We start from the raw sequence: 22,871 nt of genomic DNA, 5'->3' as shown, positions 1-22,871 counted from the left end.
ATTTCAAATTCAAAATTTTGACCCCGGTACCCAAAATGTGTAAAACTCATGATCAGAGAATCCTAATTCTCAATCATAGAGTTCCAGATACATAAAACTCATAATCAGCCATCTGATCAGAAAGGCTAATGTGTGTGACCCCGCAGGTTCGAACCTAAGCCGGTAGCACAGGAACCAATTCCTGTACTAATCGAAGTGACCATCTAGTAATGGTACCCGATAACCGGATAGGTTGAATAATCACAATCGCAACATTCAGAACCTACGTGAATATGGTTACCGTATAATTCATCCCTTTTGAGCCCTGTGTTTAGGATGACTCGTGGTGATATCATCCGAATCGTGCTCAACTCAATTAGTCCTGTGACTCCTCACTAGGACTACCCTGGCCAAGGTTTTGCTAAATTGAAACACGATTGTACACAGCTCCTAAACTGGAGTGGTCAATCCCATCTTGACACACGTACCGACAAGTCAAGTACTTGACTACACCCAGCAGCCTTCCGTCATTGAATTAGAAATTCAGGTAGTCCAGTGCCTAAGTGCAGTGAGTTGCTTGCAAGTCACCGTGGCGGTCTCAGGTCGGAGGGATATTTATACCCATATCCCATCGGAGCAAATCTTGACAGCAGAAATAGCTCCGGAGTTGGTCACGTTCAGTGCAGATGTACCATTACATCTCACCTGTATGCCATAGGAGTGTCTCCACACTCTTTGGTTATGAGGACAACCAACCCATATGGCACACAACGACCTATGCTCGATAAACGTTGTCATCCTTGGTAACAACGTATCATTTGGTCGCGAACATGTTTAAGGACTAAGCAACAAATCCTCCTTTGTCGAGTCTAAATAGTCCTAAGGACTTCACCACAACACAGGAGTTCATTAGAAGATAAAATATTTGTGATGAAAAAATATCAAAATAACTTTTATTTATTTATAATTCATGTACTAATACAAAAGGAGCACAACCGTCAACAGGCTGACGATTGGCTTTGGGACACTATTCCCAACACCTTGAACTTCCCAGCATTAATGATTGAGGCCATGAGAGAAACACTGAATAGATCCAAGGCACATCTGCCTTTCGGTATGGCCCTCACTTTGGTATTCAGGAGGTTTGGAGTTAGTTTTGAGGGGGAGATAGTAGCTAGGCTTTCTCACTCTGACACCATCAACCAACATACTCTGCACCGCATGGGATTTACTAAGACTGATGGTGGTTGGACTAAAGGTGTAGAAGAGAGAGCTGAGGATAGAGCTGAGGAAGAAGGACCATCTTCATCCCTCCATGATCTCAGGGCAGCATCTCCAGACATTCAGTTTGTTTCAGATCCTGAGGCTGGCCCATCAGAGTCTACTAGGAGGCACACTCCAGTCCAGCAGCCAGACAGCAGAACACATCTCTCAGAGATCAAATTGGCTGATGACCAGATAGAGATGATCTCTCAACATGTGGCTTCCTTACTTTCTCGACAGTTGGGCACTTCAGCTTTTGCACAGGGATCCACATCACATGATGTATCTGATCAGACTTTGATCCCTCACATCTCCACTGTCTTTCAGATGATTTCAGATCAGTCAGTTCGGATTCAGTAGCTTGAGGGTTATATATTGAGACTGACTGGGAGAATACTTGACTTGCAGGGGCAAGTGTTAGCTCTGGCACATCCACAGCTACAGGAGTGCATCACTGAGGTCTCAGACCTATCTACGGAGGCAGCCAGATTTAGAGGAGTTTTGGAGAGTGGATTTGATTTCCTGAGGAGAGAGATCAGAGGCTCTAGTGAGCATGCATCCACCCAGTTCACTGCATTGCTTCAGTCTGTTTCAAGAGTCTTAAAACCTTCTGGACACTATCAGACTATCACTTGCAGCTCAGTCTATTGCTTCGCAGCCTTCTGGATCCTCTCACCCGTCCACTCGTGCCGGCACCTCCACTCGTGGCAGAGGCAAACGGGGTCGAGGTCGAGCCCTTGGTCGTGATCCTACATCTCCTCACCCCATCTCCGATTCATCTGACTCTGATCCATCCAGTCATGATCTCTACTAGATCCTCTTTAGCTAGTCTTTAGTTTTAGTCTAGGAACTATCTTTTGGGCCATGTAATGATGTTGACTGATTGACTTTTGCATTTTAATATATGTATTGGAACAACTATGTGGTATCAGTCACTTTTTGATTATAAATATATACTCTTTGACTTTCAATGAATGACTTTCAAATTGAGTTGCTTTTAATTATGAGTATGCAAAATAACTCCTATCCATGATGTAAAATACTATGAATTGCGATATGGTATCCAATTGGTATATCTTTTATATTTGCCATATTAAGGGGGAGTAAAACAATAAGCAATTAAGAAACAAGCAATTAGCAAAAGGAAGAAATAGAGTAAATATATTCAAAAACAAAGGGGGAACTAAAGAATCTCTATTGATGCTATCAAAAAAGGGGAGAAATAATTAAATGAGCAAATGAGATAGCAAATGAGATATTTTCAAATGAGCAAATTTGCAAATTGAGCAATTTTCATTTTCAAATGAGCAAATGAGCAAATTTTCAAAATATTAAGCAATTGAGCAAATTTTCAAATGAGCATATGAGCAAATTTTTAAATTGTTAAGCAATAAGCAAATTGTTAGGCAAATGAGCAACACAAGCAAATGGGCACATGTATCATATGTCAAAGAATCAATTTTCTTTTCAAGCAAATGCATTTATAAGCAATTTTTAAATTGGTAGCAAATTTTTTATTTATCTTCAAACTACCTATGATGTATTTCATTCCAATACATGGCTATAATATTCAAATAATGCATCTTCATAACTTTAAAATTCATGCTCAATATTTTATATATATGCTTTTGCTCAAGTATTTTATCATCATCAAAAAGGGAGAGATTGTTGCTCCTTGGATTGATTTTGATGATTACAAAGTATTTGAAGGGGTTACTAATGATTTTCGCTTGAAAAAGACTTATTGCATTTCAGGGACAAAATCATAATTTTACCAAATCTTGATTTGAAAGCATCAAGTGCTAGAACAAAAGATTTGTGATCCATTGGTGAAAATTTTATAATTTTTGGACATGTATTTTGAAAGATATTCATGATTGAAAATTTGAGTCGACCCCATGAGTCGACTCATGGCACAAAGAGCTGATTGGCACGTAGATTTTTTGGCTGGCACAGTCTGTAAGTCGACCCATGAGTCGACCCCCAGGCATGAGTCAATCCATGAGTCGACGTCTACTATTTTTAGGCCAAAATTACATAACCATTATTTTCTGCTGTTTTCCACAGAGGTCGACCCCATGAGTCGACCCATGAGCATGAGTCGACCCCTGTGATGGAAAAATTCTACAACGACTAGTTTTTAATCTATTTTAAATGCATTTAATGCTCATTTAATATGGTCTAACGACTTTATTTCAGCCCAGATTGCTCTCCACCATTCCTTAAAGCTATAAAAGGGACAAAAAGGTGGAAATCATCAAGAAGAGAGATTTTTGAAAAAAGAATTTCAAGCATACTTTTCAGTCCTAAGCAAGAGCTCACTCAAAGCATTCAAGAAGCTTTTAATTCAAGCTCACCAACTCCTCAAGTGCTTATTCAAGTCTCCAACTACCTTGAGAAAATCGAAAAGAGCCTTCTTCTCTTTGAGTAAAGTGTATTTAAAGCCTCATTTGCTCATTTAAGGAGCTTCTTGTGTATTTTCTGTGCTATTGATTGTAATACTCTGTTTGAGTTTTTGTTTTTATTTTGGAAGGGTTCCAAAATAAGGGAAGGTTGATCCAAACCTTGAATCGGAGTGTATTGGATTGGCTTGTACCCGAAAAATAAGTGGACTAGCTTGGGATAGCTAGAGTCGGAGGTTCCGACGAGTGTATTCAAGTTGAATACAAGTTAGTGGATTGAAATTCTCAAGTAGGAGCTTGGGGAGTGGATGTAGGTGCAAGGTTGGTACCGAACCACTATAAATCCTCTTATTTGTGTTGTGCCTAATTGCTCTTCTTTAGAACTTCTCTATTCTCTTGCCTTCTTGCTTTTAACCATTTGCCTAGAATCAACTATACTCTCTTTATTTATCTAGCTATTGTTAAATAATTTTTATAAGGTATAAGTTAAGTTTAAAATTTTTAGAAACCCAATTCACCCCCCCCCTCTTGGGTTGCATAGCTGGGCAACAAGGTTTACTCATGTGATTTTAGAAAATTGAATTACTATAAGATTACAATGATTTGGATTTTAAAAAGAAATCATTATAACCCACAAATGATCCAAAAAAGCTTATGTACTTAAAATTATAACTTAGCCTTTCCTGTAGATATGTCTTGCAACCAATGGAAAGAAAAGGAGATGGTATCTTGATTATGGCTATTCAAGACACATGATAGACTCAATTTATCATCCTTGAAGCTAAAGAAAAAGATATGGTGACCTTTAGTGATAACGGCAAAAGATATATCATTGCAATTGGTAACATAAAAATCACTCCTTCTATTTACATTGAAAATATTTTACTTATAGATAGATTGAAACTAATTTGCTAAGTATTAGTTAATTATATGATAAATATTTCAAAATTGTATTTGAATCTTTAATGTGTATTGTTTCTAATCCCAATGATAATGGCATTATTCTTATTGGATATAGATATGGTAATATCTATATGGTTGATCTAGGTGATATTTTTATAAAGAATGGTTAATATCTAGTTGTAATGGATGTCAAATTTAATGAGGATAGTTAGTTGTGGCATCGTAGATTAAGACATACAAGCATGGATTTGATTTCAAAACTTATCAAAAAGGATCTTGCTAAAAGATTATGAAAAATAAATTTAAAAAAATAAAGTTTGTGATGCTTGTCAATCTAAAAAATAAATTAATTTTTTTTTAAATTAAAAAATATTATTTCAACTTCTAGATCTTTAAAATTGGTTCACATGGACTTATTTGAAACTACTAGGACCATAAGCCTAAAAGGGAAAGATGCAAACTTGTGATTGTTGATGATTTCTTATAATTTACTTGTGCTCTATTTTTTGTACAAAAAGATAATTTTTTTTGTATTTTTGAGGTTTTATCCAAATTTTCAAATAAAAAAATTCTATCTTAGTTTGCATAAAAAGTGATCATGGAATCAAATTTGAAAATCAGCAATTTGAAAGTTTTTATCATAAAAAAAAAATTGATCATGATTTTTCTGCACCAAGGATACCTCAACAAAATGGGATGGCTGAAAGAAAGAATAAAACTTTAGAAGAAATGGCTCATATCATATTATGCAAAAGCAACCTTCTCAGATATTTTTAGATAGAAATAATTAACACAATATGTTATATCTTAAATCGTTGTTTGTTTCATCTATTTTTAAAGAAGACATCTTATGAGCTTTAGGAAGAAAGAAAACTAAATATCAATTATATTCATATTTTTGATTATCGATGCTTTATCTTAAATAATAAAAAAATAAAATTGAAAAATTTAATACTAAGTTGGATGAAGGAATCTTTTTGGGATCCCTTCATTTAGCAAGGCATATAGAATCTTTAATAAGCGAACTTTAGTTGCTAAAGAATCCTTCCATGTTGTCTTTAATAAAACTAATGACTTTTTTTTTAGAAGAAAAGATTTTGTAGATGATGATGCTTTAAAAACAAAATAAAAAGTCTAACTTTAAAGAGGTTCCAGTACATAATAATAAGGAAGGTGATAAGAAGACTACCAAAGAAAATCATGAGGAAGCATATGGATATTATGAAAACTTATATAAGAAATAGAGGTATGACTATGGACACCCAAGAGACCTTATCATTGGTGATTTATCATAAGGGATAAGAACTCGATCATCCTTAAGAAATATTGATAATCATTTTGCTTTTATTTCTTAAATAGAATCTAAATCTATTATAGAAGTTGAAAAAGATCCAAATTGAATTATGACTATGCAAGAGAAATTAAATCAATTTGAAAGAAATAAAATTTAGACTTTAATAAGTAAACCTTTAAATCATCCTATAATTGAAACTAAATAAATATATAAAAATAAATTAGATGAAAATGGAGTGGTTGTCAGAAATTAAGCTAGATTGGTTACAAAAGAATATAATCAAGAAGAAAAAATTAGTTTTGATGAAATTTTTGCTCTTGTTGGTAGATTAAAAACTATTAGATTGCTACCTATATGTGCATATTACATGAATTTCAAATTTTCAAATCGATGTTAAAAATATATTTTTAAATAATTGTATTACTAAGGAGGTATATGTTGAACTTGATTTTGAAAGTCATACTTTTCTAAATCATGTGTTCAAGCTAAATAAGGTATTACACAAATTAAAATAAGCACTACATACTTGGTATAAAAGATTAAGTAAATTTTTATCTAAAAATAATTTTATAAGAGAAAATATAAAAACTACATTATTTTTTAAGAAAAAATGATGACTTACTAGTAGTGTAAATTTATATAGATAATATTATATTTGGTGCTACTAATGAATCTCTTTATCAAGAGTTTGCTAAGTTAATATAAAAAAAATTTGAGATAATCTTAATAGAAGAAATAAATTTTTTTCGAACTCTAAATCAAGTAAATTAAAGAGGAGATCTTCATCAATCAAATCAGGTACATCAAAAAATATTCAAAAAATTTAGGATAGAAGAGTAGACAAATTAGAACCTCAATGAATCCCTGTCGTAAGCTTGACAATGATGAAAATAATAAGAATATCGATATTAAACTTTATCAAGATATGATTAGATCTTTACTCTACTTTATGGTAAGTAAGCTTGATATAGTTTTAGCATATATGTGTGTACAAAATATCAATCTAATTCTAAAGAATCTCATATATTTATTGTTAAAAGAAGACTTAGATATTTAGTTAGTACATTAAAAATTAGTTTATTATATTTTAGATATTTTTTTATTAATTTAATTAGATATTCTAATGCTGATTTTATTGATTATAAATTAAATAGAAAAAGTATTGATAGAACTTATCAATTCATAGGAGTTAATCTCTTGATTTAGTAAGAAGCAAAATTTGATAGTATTATCAATCATGAAAGCTAAATATATTATCGTTAAAAATTATTATACTCAAATCTTATAGATTAAGTAACAACTAGAAGATCATAGAATCAAACTAAATAAAATTCTCGTAAGATGTGACAATACTAGTACTATAAACTTAACTAAAAATCTAATTCAGTACTTAAAAACTAAATATATTGAAATAAGACAATACTTTATAAGATATTATATTCAAAAAGATGATGTAATGCTTGATTTTGTATATATTGATAGTCAATTAGCTGATATCTTTATCAAATCTTTGAGCGAAGAAAGATTTAGCTTGATTAGAAGAGAATTAGAACTGTATGACCCATTTGAGTAGCCCTTATCTTAACACCCTTTCTCCCTTCTTGAAACTCTAATTTGGTCATCTTTTGAGTCTAAATTAATTGATTTCTTGATTATTTTCCTATCTTTAGATTCACCTGAGTGGTCTCATGTATTAAAAAGTTGGACTTTTTTTGAAAATTCAATATTTTTCTATTTGAAACTAAGCTCAAGTCGACTTGTAGTCAAGTTTGAGTCAACTCCAGCTCAAGCTAACTCTAGCAAAAAGCTTAAGTCGACTCAAAGTTGGGACCCTCATTTAAAAGACAAGCCATCTCTTTCTTTTTCACTTTGCCCCTTTCACTATTTGTCCTAGGTCCACTTGAACTACCTTTAAACCATTTTTTGGGCCCCCTTCTTATCTCGTTTCTTGATTTTCACCTATTTTTCATTGGGATTGAGCACTGATGGGTCCAAAGATGCAACTTACTTATTGGCTCAAGAGGTCAAGAGGTGAAGAGCGAACCAAACGGAGGTCTAAAGCAAGGTTTGACTATGATTCGCACCATGTTTCAGTGAGACCTTTTTCTCCTTCACGCTCTCCATCCTTTGGTGCTTCTTTAGTGCGTAGATCTATGACAATGGGAAGAAAAATAGATTTTAGATTTTTAGAGAAAGAGGGTTTTATGATTGGACAGAGGATTAAGCAGCCAAGCTAAAATTTTCTTTACTCATTGAACTTGTCCACCTATCCAAGTTTGGTTACAGAATTCTATGAGAGTCTAAAATGAGGATCGGATCGTGTTGATGTGGTAGTAAAAAATGTTCAAATTGTTCTCACTGAGCAAAAATTTGCTAGAATTCTATGGATGCCTCAATAAGGAGCTACACCTACTAGACTAACAAATAAGTTTTGAAGATTGTTTTATAAACAGAGAATGTGAACATGATCAACTGTATGCTATTCACCTTTCTGTAAGATGAGGCTTTTCTACCATATCATTGGAAGGATCTTGTTTCTTAAGACTGCACATTTTGACTTTGTATTTGAGGGGGACTTGACTATTATAGTTCACATCATTCAGGGGATCCTACTCAACCTGCCTACAATGATATTTGCATATATGAAGGAGGTAGTAGGAAGAGCAAAGGCCTACTTACCATATGGCATGACTCTTATTTTGGTGTTTCAAGAGTTTGAAGTATCTCTTGAGGGGGAGAATGTGAGATCTTTTGATGCACTTAGACACCTACAATGAGCGATCATTGCACTAGATGGGCTATCGCAAGTTGGAAGGTAGATGGCTTGAGAGGATCTCGAGTCAGGAGCATTAGAGAGAGGAGGTTGGATTGAGCAGAGTACAATTAGAGTCTGAGTGAGAGTTTCCTCCTCCAACAGCAGTAGAGCCATAGACCCCCACCATAGTAGCAACAGCACCTTCTACTCCATCAGAAACACCTGCACCAACACCTTCTGTCTCCTCCACTCAACTTGACGATGATCAGATAAGGAGATTAGCAGATATAATATGAGATAAACTAAGGACAAAGCATGAGCAGTCTATGGCACGACAATCTCACTAGTGTTGAAAATCATCGATACTATGCATGGACTTGAAAATACCAGTGATGAAGCCCTCTACAAGAGCTCACTATGATTCGAACTCTCTAAGGGCAGAAAACTTCATACCCTAAGTTACTACACATCCTAAACCCTGTACAACGACCTAGTTCATGTCTACTTCGCTTTTAGGGACCTAGGATGCACCTTTAGATCTGATTTTATACCCCCAACATCCTAAGAATTAGGACTTGAGGCATGGTATCTTGGAGCTATCAGATTTGGACCTAAAATCTTGATGAGGAGGAGTCCTTATTGGACTAGGACTCAATGGCAGCATCTCCCAAACCGCAGTCTTTACTTGTAAGCTCTATCTTGGCCCTTACATACTTCTAATTTGAACCAAATCAGATCCCAAATCTCCTCATGAGATTACCTGATCATCCTCATAGAAATTAGAATATTGGAGTATCTAACAACTGGAGCTATACCACACAAGAGAGAGAGATCCTGCAGCCTTCTGCAAAACTGCAGTCTTTGCCCGTCTTCACCTTATTCTTCCTCTCCTTAAACCCTGTCAATACCATATCTGAAACCCTCCATTCTAGATCTAAAAATATCTTTGTTCAAGCCTCCAACCAGTAGAGAAGAGGAAGCATGAAGACTTGAGAGATGGGATCTTGGGCGGCCACACAAAGGAGGTGCCCACATGATAGGCCGCACCATCCAAAACCCTAGGCACTAGGGTTTAAGGGAGGCACCCCCCATTCCTCCTAGCATGAAGCCCCTTTGGTAGCCTCCTTGGGTAGCATGTGAAGACCAGAGAGAGAGGGAGAGGTTAAGGAAAGAGTCACTTTGATTCACTTATCAAATTAGAGTTATAATATACATATATATACCCATATACATGGACCAAAACTCTCTGGGCTAATCCATATATGAAAGCACTCACCCAAGCCCAAGTCTTGCATGCTCTCATCCCCATGGATCTAAACCGACCCAGACATAAATTATCCCCCTTGAGACCTAAATCTCCTGGGTCTCAAGTCTATGGAGGCTGAACCTCCACCCTAGGACCCAATCCGTCCTAGCCCTAGGATCCAAACTGATCCTTAAATCCTCAAACCAAGTCCATGGCTCCTCTCATGGTCTCTCAAAGCTTGGGAGCACCACACATACACCAACAACTAGATCATCATATTGGTTCAAATAGGATTCTAGAGTTTACAAAGCAAGATAGCCAGACTGTCAAATAGGATTAGTGCTCTCGAGCAATAAGACCAACAAGAGGATCTCACAAATTTATCTACATTGGCTAAAGAGGTTGCTTGCTATAGGAGGAAGATTGACGTTGAAGTGGATCTGATTCAGTCCGAAGTTAGAGAGCTTCAAGTTTCTTAATGCTCTGAGATCTTATTTATTTTGACCACTATGGGAAAGTTAGTGGTGCAGATGAAGATCATTACATCAGACACTGCAACTACAACTGCCATCAGAGGTTATGGTTATCTGACATCTCTAGACAAATCTTCTTCTCAAAGTTAACTGACTCGATGCACTCACCCACCTCAGCTAGTCTAGCCATCCCAATCTACATCTAAACCATCTTTTAGGTCATTTACAAAATCTGATGTAGGTTTTCCTATTCACTCTACTAATCCATCTAGTAGGATTAGGAGTAGGAGTGAAGCTTCTTCTTCTAGGGCTCACTCTTCTATAGACCTTCCCTCTGATGAGAACTATGATTAGGGTTTTTGATTTATTGATAAAGTTATCTATTATCTTATATTGATGTTATATGCATGTGTACTATATTGACTTTTTTTTTGTACACATTACGCTCATCTTATTTGTAAAAATCTATTTTTATGAAATGTAATGAAGCCCTTCTCGCATTTATGTCAATTATATATTTTCTATGTCTTATCATTTTCAATGATGACAAAAGGGGGAGAAGTGTATGAGAAATATAAGAACACATAAAAAATAGGACAAATAATGAAGAAATGGAGTATAAGAAGAACATGGAAAAAATGAAATATAGGAGAAACACATGAGAAATAGGACAAATAATTAAAAAATATGAGAATTAAGAGAAAACATAAGAATGGAATGGAACATAGTGTTGAAGTTTTGGCTCTAACACATTTATTTGCCCTAACCGTTATGCTCTGATATATTTTGATATTTTTGATCTAATATGTTCTAATATATTTGATTTAATATGCTCTGATGCATTTGATTTGATAATGAATTCTATCTTTGATACATTAACTCTAAAAATTTCCAAAATCTTTAGCTCTGATACTTTGTTAGATACATCATTAAAATTAGTATATCATTGAGTCTTGATTTAACTTTTATAATTTTCTTTACTCTGATATATCATTGAAGTTATCATGCTCAATATATACTTTGTTTTGATAGAAGCATATTATTTGTATATACTTGAAGTTTTGTCATCATCAAAATGGAAGAAATTATTTATTCAAAAATTGATTTTGATGTATACAAAATATTTGAATGCTTGTTTTGATATTAATGAGTTGATAAAGTTCTTATGTAGATAGTTTCAGAAAGCTAAAATTATTCTTGAGAAGCTTGTATTGATTGATAAATTTTGGAAGTAAAAAAAGATGATTGAATAAATCTATATCATGAAAAAAATCAAGATAAAGGAACTTAAAGTCGACCCATGGTTCAAAAAAGTCAACTTTGGCACATATTTTTCAAATGGCACAAACTTGGAGTCAACTCATACTTAAGAACAAGTTAACTCTCTCAATCAGATAGAGTGTAAGAGTTTTAGTGCCAGACCTCAAGTCGATCCCTACTTTACTACAAGCCGACTTTCTCAGAAAAGATAGAGAAATATTTCTGTGGACTTATGCTTGAGCCGATTTATACTTAACTGCAAGCTGACTCATGGTTGCTAGAGTTAATCCCTATTTAGTCTTGAGTTGACTTGACTGTAGTTAACAGCATTAATGGCTAGTTCTGTAAAATATCAAGATTTTTTTCAAACATTTCAAATGGCTAGTCTTTGGTCCCCCAATGGCTGGAAATAGCTAGTTTATATTTTTTAGAGTATTTAAAGCTATACAAACTTGATTAAAATTAAAAAAAAAAATGCCAAGAGAAAGTAAAAGAAAGAGAAAAGTCAAGTTTGAGCCCAAAGTATTCAAAAGAGCTTAAAGCAATCAATTCCTTGAAGCATTCAAAGAATTTCTCTTTCCATTGATTGAAAAAGCTTTTTCAACATGTTCCCCAAAGAGCTTCATCAATTTTTATTTACTTTATTAGGAGCTTTTGTTATGTTTATGTTTGTATCTCTCATTTTTCATTATAAGTAAATTTCAATTGGGATTGAGACTTGGAGAAAGGCTAATCCAAGCTTTGAATTGGATTATATTTGATTAAGAAAGCCTCGAAGCAGCTTCGAAAAAAAGATTTTAGTTGGTGAGCTTGAAAATCATCTGAATTTAAATTGTGATCTCAGAAATAATCTTGTTGTAATCTATGTAGAGCTTATAGTAAAATTCTCAAGTGAGACTTGGAGAATAAACATAGGTACTAGATTTTGCATCAAACCACTATAAATCTTTGATATTTGTGTGTGACTTCTCTTTAGGTTACATTGCATCTTAATTGCTCATTTATTTCAGTATTACTTAATTTTACCATACTTCATATACTCTAAAAATTGTACATGATAAGTTTAAATTTTTGAAAAATCCAATTCATCCCTCTTCTTGGATAGTCTCTTTAGGCAATAATAGTCTCTTAGGCAATAATCACCTCATCTTATCTATCTCGGATCGTTGATTCCCTATGACCTTGACTACTTGCACTTGCTTCAATGCATAAGTTCAAGATCTTCCTCCATGGCACCTGCTCTAAGCGACATCTACCCCAACCTACTATATTACTTCAAGATCTTCCTCCTCTACCTCCAACCCCGCCATACCTCCCCAGACTTACATCAACTACGGTAACAGCAGCATTTCCCTCGGCTCCTCACCTCCATCAAGGAGCTTTGGAGGAGTTGATTAGAGATCCACCTTTCCTTCTGTACCTCTTCCCCTGTTACTCTCTTCCTCATTCATATATTACTTTTCCAAATTGAGGAAATCTAGCTCCTTGCAAGTGAGATGCATGTAGCCTAAGTTGCATGCAGCTTGAGCCGTAGCTACATCTCACCTATAGTGCTCTTGTTGGTAGTATCTTTATTTCAGCCCCATATCAAGCCACATATCAAGGATTCATGATTTGAGGAATTTAAATTTGAATTTTGAATATTTAATTCTAAATAGAATACATTTAGAAGGAATCTCTAGGATCCATTTATTATTTCTTTCCATCTTTGTATCATTATGATTGTAATCTCTTATATATTTTCAACTATAAATATATATGATCACCTTACAAAATTGAAGTAGGAAAAGTTTCTGACAACATGTTCTTTTCGCTTTTTCTTCTTTCCTGCATAGTATCTAAAAATTCAACCTAAGTTGTCTTCATGGCATCCTCTTTTAAGAGTTGAATGATCATGGAATTTGATCATTGCTCCTCATGCCCTCGCATCTTCCAATGAAATAGGGCCATAGAGCACTAATACCACCATATTGTAAAAGTAGGCATTGCTCCTCTTGTCCAATATAATCTTCCTTCTAAAGTTTGGGATACTACCTTTAAAATAGCTAATTTTTTCATTACTCATTTATTTAATTATACACCCTATTTTACTTCACCTTAAAAAATTATTTAATAAAAAATCTTATTATAAATTTCTTTATGTTCTTGTCTCCTTTTGCTTTCCCTATCTTCGTTCCTATAATAAAAATAAATTAGAATATAGTTCTCTTCTATGTGACTTTCTTGGTTATCCTCCATTTTTTTCATGAATAGTGATGCTATCATTCTTCTTCTGGGTGCATTTCTATATCTCAAGATATTATCTTTGATAAGATAGTGTTTCCTTATGTACAAATTCTTCTAGTGATACTCCTAAGAGAACCAAGAGCTCTCCTAAGGCCTCTTCTTTACCATGGCTTGCATTCGAATCCAATGATCGATTAACATCAACCCACATCAATCCATCTGTATCTCCAGCCCCAAATCCTCAAATTCAGCCCAATTCTTTACAAACACATGATAAGTATTCTGCCATGATAAGTATTCTGCCATGAGACAAATATTCTATGACCACTACTAAACCTATTACTCTGAACTGATGACTTCTTCTTCTCACATTGATGATCATCATATGGTCACATGCTTCAAGGATGGCATGCTAAAGCCACGTAACTTAGCACAAAATATTCTATGATATTTGTGGCTTCCACTATCCCTACCTTGCTCACTTGTTTCACTCAAGCCTAATGTGATCCTGATTGGCATAAAATGATGGTAGATGAGTACAATATCTTGCTCTTTAATAATACTTGATTTTTAGTTCCACCATCTCTACCACATGTTATTAGCTGCAAATGGATGTTCAAAATCAAAAGGGAATCAGATGGCTCTATCGAGCATTATAAAGCTCATCTAATTGCTAAGGGTTTCAATCAACAAGATTGTGTTAATTATGATGAGACCTCCAACCTAGTTATCAAGCTTGTCACCATTTGCACTATTCTTTCTCTTGTCATTTCTAAAGATCAGCCCATTAGTTAGTTGGATGTCAAAAGTACATTCCTCTATGGGCATCTCATTGAGGATATTTATATGAAATAACCTCCTGGTTTCACTAATCTAGACCATTCCACTTATATTTGCAAAATACAGCATTCTCTTTATGGTATTAAATAGTGCCACATGCTTCACTATAAGAAATTAGCTTATTAGCGATGACAAGTAAGCCATCGCTAATAATCCTATTTACCAACAATCTATTACAACAAAAATTGGATCCGTCGTAATAAATATAAAAACTTATTAGCGATGGCCATTTGTATTGTTAGCGATAGCTATCTGTCGTTAATAAGTTAAATTATTATTAACAATGGCTTTAGTGATGTAAGTTAGTCGTCACTAATAATATACCCTAAAAATCCCCTCAAATCTCGATGGGCTTGGTTCTACTTGCCACTGCCTGCCCTTTCTTCCTCTTCGCCTCTCCTTTCTCTTCATTCTCCAGTCCCCCTTCTCCCCTACTGCACCGTCGGAGCCTCCGACCTCCTCCTCCCAACCCCCGCACCACCATCCCCGCCTTAGATCCGGCATCCCTGCACTGGATCGATGGTTTCTAAGCTCCCTTCTTCTTCAACGCTGTCAGCAGCCTCCCGAAGCCAACATCCCACCACCCCAGCCTCCCCCCTTCTTCTCAGCCTCCCTTCTTCTTTCCTGCCACCGTGCCCCACCGGATCGACCTTCTCCTCATCAGATCGATCGTGCTTTGCCTCCCTCTTCTTCCCCCACCTACCCCCTTCTTCCCCAGCCGCACCACTAGGCCCACACCCCTGCCTCCCCTTCTTCCCCAATCATGCCCTCAGAGCACCACATTGTTGGACCCATGCCCCAGTCAGATCGTGCATTATGTCTGGTAAGTATTAGCAACGACGACGGTGACGGAGCCGTCACTACATCCTGTTCCCTCCTTTTTAAATTTTAAATATTTAAAATTAGGTTTATCTGATTTATTTAATTAAATAATATTTGAATTTAAATATTATTAATTTAAATATAAATAATAGTTAAATTAATAATACTATTAGATTAAATAATATTATTAATAATATTATTTAAATTAATATTATTTTTGGAAGGTAGAACCACTCCAGAAAGTTCTCTGACGAGAGTAGTCCTACTACCTTCGACGGTAAGGGTTCGAAGCTAGACCACTGTCGGACCAGCTCTGCTTTGCTCGTCTACTCTGATGGCGGTCAAAGCAGCTCGACGATTAGATTCTTGGCCCTAGGCCTAGCCCGAAGTTTGAAAAAAACTTTTGGATCAGAATCAAGGATGGGTGTGGCTCGATCCAATCCGACTCATTTTCAACCCTATTTACAATGCTGCTCGATACTTTGGAACCTCTAAGATAGGATTTGTCTAGATGCTATGCTGGTGTGCTCACACAGTCTAGTCATTTGGCATGTCTCAAGTCTGCATGCGCAGGATGTGCATCCTGACCATCCATGTTTGCAATGATGCTATGTACTTTGAAACTCACTAATTTAAAAATTTTAAAAATATTACATTACATATAATCATAGATCCATCTTTTAATTAACATATATATTTTACGGCATCTGTATATTTACATATTTTTATACGGATGGGAGAATTATATACAATGATCAATTGATTGTTCAGTATGAATAATTTAAAAAATATAATTAATTCTATAGATCATTACAGTAATCAAACGGTATGATAAGGGTTCGAAAAAAATTTTGGATAGTATTTTTTTTTAGTTCTTCTCACACATCTTATGCTATATAGGGAAGAACTAAAGAAAGATACTGTCAAAATTTTTTTCAACCTCTATTATATATTATTTGATTACTGTACTTAATCTATTAAATTAATATAATTTCTGAACGAGATAGGACCTTCTATACCTATTAGTTGATGATATGATATAATTATTACATAAGCTGTTTGAAATGATAAAATAATCATTTAGCTGTTGCCTTGCATATGTATATGCAGAATTCTTAGATAGTGCACCATGGACCATAGTTGAATGGATTGTCAAAGAGTCGATGGGATGATTTCTACTAAATACAAGAAGGGTGTAGAGTATTTTTATGATTATATTTTTGAGAATGTAGCACTCTTACATCAAGGGCAAGCTCATGGCCCTTGTAAGAGATGTAACAATGGAGAAATACTTAATAAGGATAAAATGACTATCCATTTATGTAGGAGTGGATTTATATCCAACTACAAGTATTGGTTTCTATATGGAAAGATGTAGAAAATAGTTGCAAGGGTTAAAATGAGCAGGACAGGGACATAGATATAATGATAGATATGGTTATGGATACTGTTGGTCTTAAATTTAATTAGGATGTGGAGGATGATCCAAAAGCTGGCAGTGGCTATTTCTATCGTATACTAAGAGATGCTGATGAATCACTATAGTTGGGATGTGAAATATATTATATTATCAGCTATATCAGAATTGTTGAACTTGAAGGTTGAGTTTAATATGATGATCAACTATAATAAAAGAATGGTAGTAATCATAAAGAAAATACTATCAAAGGATGAGAAGCTTGTTGAGAGTTTCTATGCTTCAAAGAAAATGATAAAAAAATTAGGTATGGGATACGAAAAGATAGATGCATGCTATCACTACAAGAAATACCATTTTTTATGATGAATTTATTTACAACGAAAATATATTTCATCATAAATAAAGATATTTATGATGAAAATCAAAATTCATCATAAATAATTATTTATTTATGATAAAAATTATTTTTTATCACAAATAGATGCATATTTATGATGAAAAATAAATTTCATCCTAATTATATAATATTTATAATGAAATTAATCATCGTATATAATAAATATTTATTTTAATTTTAAGTTTTCAAATATTAGTGATAAAAATATTTTCATCATAAATAATGAAAGTATTTGCAAAAAAAATTAAATTTTCATCATAAATACTCTTTATTTATGATGAAAATTTTTTATAACTAATATATGAAAAAAATAAAAAAAATTAAGAATTCAATAATTAAAGATTATTTATTTACATCATAAATAATAAAGTATTAGCGATGAAAACTTAATTTTTATCACAAATATACAATTATTTATGATAAAAAATTTTCATCTTTAATATATGAAAAAAATAAGAAATTTAAAAAATTTTAAAATTAGAAATTATTTGTGACAAAAATTATGCATCGTAAATTATAAAGTACTGGCTACAAAAATTAAATTATTTATGATAAAAATTTTTCATCTCTAATACATGGAAAAAAATAAAAAAATTTAAAAATTAAATAATTACTAATTATTTATGATAAAAATATTACATCATAAATAATGAATATTTATGATAATTACTGATTACTTACGATGAAAAATTTTTCATCGGCAATAATGAAAATTTTTTATGACAAACAAGACTTTTTCATCGTAAATAAATTTTATTTATGACTAAATTTTTTTGTCAGTAATAAGATAAGAAAAATTAAAAATTTTATATTTTTAGATATTTATAACATAAATTTTTAACATAAATAATTCAACTACTTGTGATGAAATTTGATTTTATGTCACAAATAAAAGTTATTACTGACAGAAATTTTATCGTTAATACATTAAAATGTTGGATAAATTAAAAACTTAAAACATAAAATTTATTTGCGATGGAAAGATTAACATCATAGATCATTAAAATATTTATGATGGAATACTAATTTTTCATCAAAAAATATTGAGAAATTATGACAAATTTTTGCATCACTAATAATTGAAAATTTTAAAAAATATAAAATTTCAAAAAGTTAGGTATTTGTGACTTAAGAACAAGTTTCATCACTAATAATCAATTTTTAACATCAAAATTTTTTAGTCATAAATAATTAAAAGATGAAAAACTAAAATAAATTACCAAATATTTATAGGAAAAATATTTTTATCGCTAATAGTTTTAGTATTAGCGATGCAAAACAATATTTTCATCATCAATAGTTGATTTTTTTAAAAATAAAAAATGAAGATAATTTATGACAAAAACTATTCATCAAGAATAATGAATTATTTACGATCATAAATCATAATATCATCATAAATCATTGATTATTTATGATAAAAAATTTTCATCGCTAATAGTTGGAAAATAGAAAATTTTAAATTTGAAAAAACTAAAGTATTAGTGACTTAGAAGGAGATTCCATCGTTAGAAGTGGTTTTCATATTGAAAGATATATATTATAATAAAATTTTTTATATTTATAAAAAATTATAAGATAATTTTAAAAAATAATATGCTTAAAATAAAAAAATCTTGGTGCAAATGGTGGGGCACATGAAAAGTCATATATAATGTAACTTCAATCGAGAAATATTCATGCATCTAGTTATGTAAATATCTTACCATTAGACTCTTAAAATTTATATAGGAATCTTTGCTTGATTTCCTTCATATATGAGCTCTGCAAGCTAGGAAATGTAATACCCTAGTAAATTACATGATTTGATTTCGACGATAATCGGTATTTACATAATTTGATTTTGATACCACATGACTGATCAAATGGGTAGGATTAATTTGGATTCCCAACTAAAAGAATAATCATAAAACCAGATCAAATTTAGAACAACCCCAAACCATAATAAGATTAAATTAGAAGTATTTTGGACTTCTAAGTAGATCTAAGAGATATGTAATCAAAAAATAACTCACCGATCCCCACGTAATGCTCTCATCTGTGGATACTTGTGAATTTTTGAAGGAAAATAAAGAAAATGACCGCATCACCGACGACAGTGGACTCAACGACTTAAGCTATCATGAAGCTCCGATTTCCACTGACTCAACGGTCACTAGTTCCATCTCCGCCAAACCCAGCAGTCGGAGCTTAGGGGAAGGGAGGTAGGGGCGGCAGCAATGGCGGAGTGGCAGACAAACCCCAGGTAGTGGACACGATTTGGTCTTGTTCCAGGAGTAGGCATTGAGTGTGAGATTGGGATTGTTGCTTCGTACCAAGAACGTATACACACATATATATACACACATACATATACATACATACATATGTATATACACACACACACACATATATACATATTATTATTATATTATCCAAATTAAGAGATGAATGAAAAATGAATGGAAGAAAATAATACGGGGAACAAGACATATTTTAAATTTCTCATTTAAAAAAATCTTCTTTGAATGAGAAAATTTTTTTTATTGATTATTAATGATAGAAAATATTTTCATCGCTAATTATGTAATTTATGATGAAATAATATTTTTCATTATAAATAATAATTTCTCGAGGCATTTAATTTTCCAATAGAAATTTTCTTGTTATGGTGGGAACTATTAGCGACGGAAATCTTTTAATTTTCATCACTAATAAGCTAAAAAGCGACAAAAATTTCATTTCCATCGAAAATAATAATTTTCAGGGCATGAATTTTTCCAATGGAATTTTTTTTTATGGTAGGAACTATTAGCGACAGAACTTAATTTTTGTCATAAATAATTATTCATTTAAATTAATGGTGATGAAAAGAATTACTAGCGATGAAAATTTTTGTCGCTAATACCCTGCATCCCATCAAGTCCCATCGAAAACCTTTTTTTTTTCCCCTTCCCCCCAGGGCATTTTCTCTTCGCATGCGCATCCCGAGCTCATTCCCATCTGGCATCCCCCATCCCCATCCCGACCTCCTCCGCCACCACTGCCGGTAAGTCTCTTTTTTTTTAGTTTGGGGTGTGCCGTGGTCGAAGGCCGACGTGCCGCAACTGGCGTGTCGGGACGGCCGCCTGGTCGGGACGGTGGCTCGCGGCCGCATGGGGCCTGCGGGCCTACATGCCGCCGCATGTCACGGCCAGTAAGCTGGGTCGGGACGGTGGCCCACAGTCGTGTGGGGCCTGCAGGCTGTCGCATGCCGTGACTGGCATGCCGGGATGACGGCCTACGACCGCATGGGGCCTGCGGGCTGCTGCATGCTGCGACAGGTGTGCTGGGATGGTCGCTTGGTCGGGATGGCAACCCATGACCACGTGGGGCCTGTGGGCTACCATGTGCCACGACCGACGTGCCAGGACGGCCGCCTGGGCTAGGATGGCCGCCTGTGGTCGCATGGGGCTTGCGGGCCGTCGCATGCCACGATCGACATGCTGGGATGACTGGCATGCCGGGATGGCGGCCCGCAGTCGCATAAGGCCTATGGGCCGTCGCGTGCCACGACCGACGTGCTGGGATGATCGACTGGTCGGGACAGCGGCCCACGGCTGCATGGGGCCTGCGGGCCACCGCCTGCCATGGCCAGCATGTCGGGACGATCACCTAGGTTGGGACGGTGGCCCACGACCGCATGGGGCCTGCGGGCCGTCGTGTGCCGTGACCAGCATGTCGGGATGGCTGCCTGGCCGAGACGGCAGCCCGCGACCACGTGGGGCCTGCGGGCTACGTGTCGGGGATGGTAAATTTGAAGCGACTGCGTGGGGACTGCGGGCCTATGTGTTAGGCCTGGATGGGGCCGGTCGGGCCTGGATGGGGCCAGTCGGGCCTGGGTTGGGGTGGGTCGGGCCTGGATGGGGCTAGTCGGGTCGGGTTCGGTCAGGCCTGGGTTGGGGTGGGTCGGGCTGGGGTGAGTCGGGTGGAGCTAGATCAGGTTGGGTCGGGGTGAGTCGTTGGAGCTGGGGCGGGTCAGGCTGGGGTCGGTGACGACGGAGCTAGGGCGAGGTGGGTCGGGCTAGGTCGGGTTGGGCTGGGGCTGGTCGGGTGGAGTCGGGTCGGGCTAGGGCTGGTCGAGTGGAGTCAGGTCAAGTCGGGTCGGGTCAGGCTCAACTGGGGCGGGTTGGGCCAGGTCCGAAAGGCTGGGGCTAGTCGGGTAGAGTCGGGTCAGGTCAGGCTGGGGCTGGTCGGGTGGAGTCAAGTCGGGTCAGGCTGGGTCGGGTCAGGCTAGGATGGGGCGGGTCGGGCCAGGTTCGAAAGGCTGGGGCAAGTTGGGTGGAGCCGGGTTGGGTCGGGCTGGGGCGGGTCGGGTGGAGCCGGGGCGGGTCGGGTCGGGTCGGGTCGGGTCGGGTCGGGTCAGGTCGGATCCATGCCGGGCCGGGGTAGGGCATCTGAATTATTATGATTGTTATATATTATTATAATTATTGCAGATTATTTTTTAATATTACTGCTGAAGTTAGTTAATTATTTTACTGATTATTTTTTCATTAACATAATACACATTGCTGATACTTGTTATAATTAAATTATTTTATGTGCTATTTTGTATGCTGCTGAAATGATAAATAAAAAAGGTATTTCTATTTTAGTGAAAACTCTATTAAAATTTTTGATCAAGAAATTTCAATACAAAGTTATTTTTTTTGATAAATTAGAAATCCATCTTCGAATGCACATTCAGAGATGGTATTTAAATTACATTGAGCCGTAGATTTTCATTCAAGTTTCGATCTTCATCGAGATCGAAACTTGGATGTCCCGTATTCGGGCTTTTTAGAAAAATAATAATATTATTATTGTTAATAGTTGATATTTCATTTCATTATATGATATTCAATAGTTATCTGTCCATTGTTCTTTGAGAATGTGGTAGATAGGATGCGTGGGCACCATATCCACATCATATACTTGGAGAACCATGAGAAGATGCTGTCAAAATTTTCATAAAAATGAGATGAAATATCCACTAATAATAATGATGAGATTATTACTTTTCTAAAAAGGATAGGGCCATACCTGTTAGCAATAATTTGAAAAGGATAGGATCATGCATTTTTACTTCATAAAAAAATAGGGCCACATATTTTGTGTTAATGTTCAGTCTGCTTGTCTTTTTTAATATATGTTATTTTGTATGAACTGATCTGGATCTGGATCTAAGTCCAAATTTTGGATGAAATTCGGAACGCAATTTAGTCTGAAATTCAGATCAGGATCTTGAATACCACGGAACTTTTTTTGATTGTTAATGATTTTGTGTTTATTGTTAGATGAATATCAATAAAAATTGGATGAATGCTAGAAGAATGTTTTTGCCTGAATATCGAAATGGAGTTCAAGATTGTATTGATTTTGCACGGCATAAGGCTGACAGTGCTAGTCGAATAAAGTATCCATGTAAGAGATGTGTCAATATGGTATATCGTCATATAACACTTGTTGAGGAGCATTTGCTATAATATGGTATGGATAAGAAATATACTTGTTGGACATGGTATGGGGAGGTTGATCTGAATGAGGTAGTGCGCGATGATGAAGATATTGAAGATAATAGTGATACTGAT

This window comes from Elaeis guineensis, chromosome 4 (assembly GCF_000442705.2).
Source record: "Elaeis guineensis isolate ETL-2024a chromosome 4, EG11, whole genome shotgun sequence".
NCBI lineage: Eukaryota > Viridiplantae > Streptophyta > Magnoliopsida > Arecales > Arecaceae > Elaeis > Elaeis guineensis.
The sequence above is the reverse complement of the archived record's forward strand: the minus strand, read 5'-3'. Positions refer to the sequence as shown.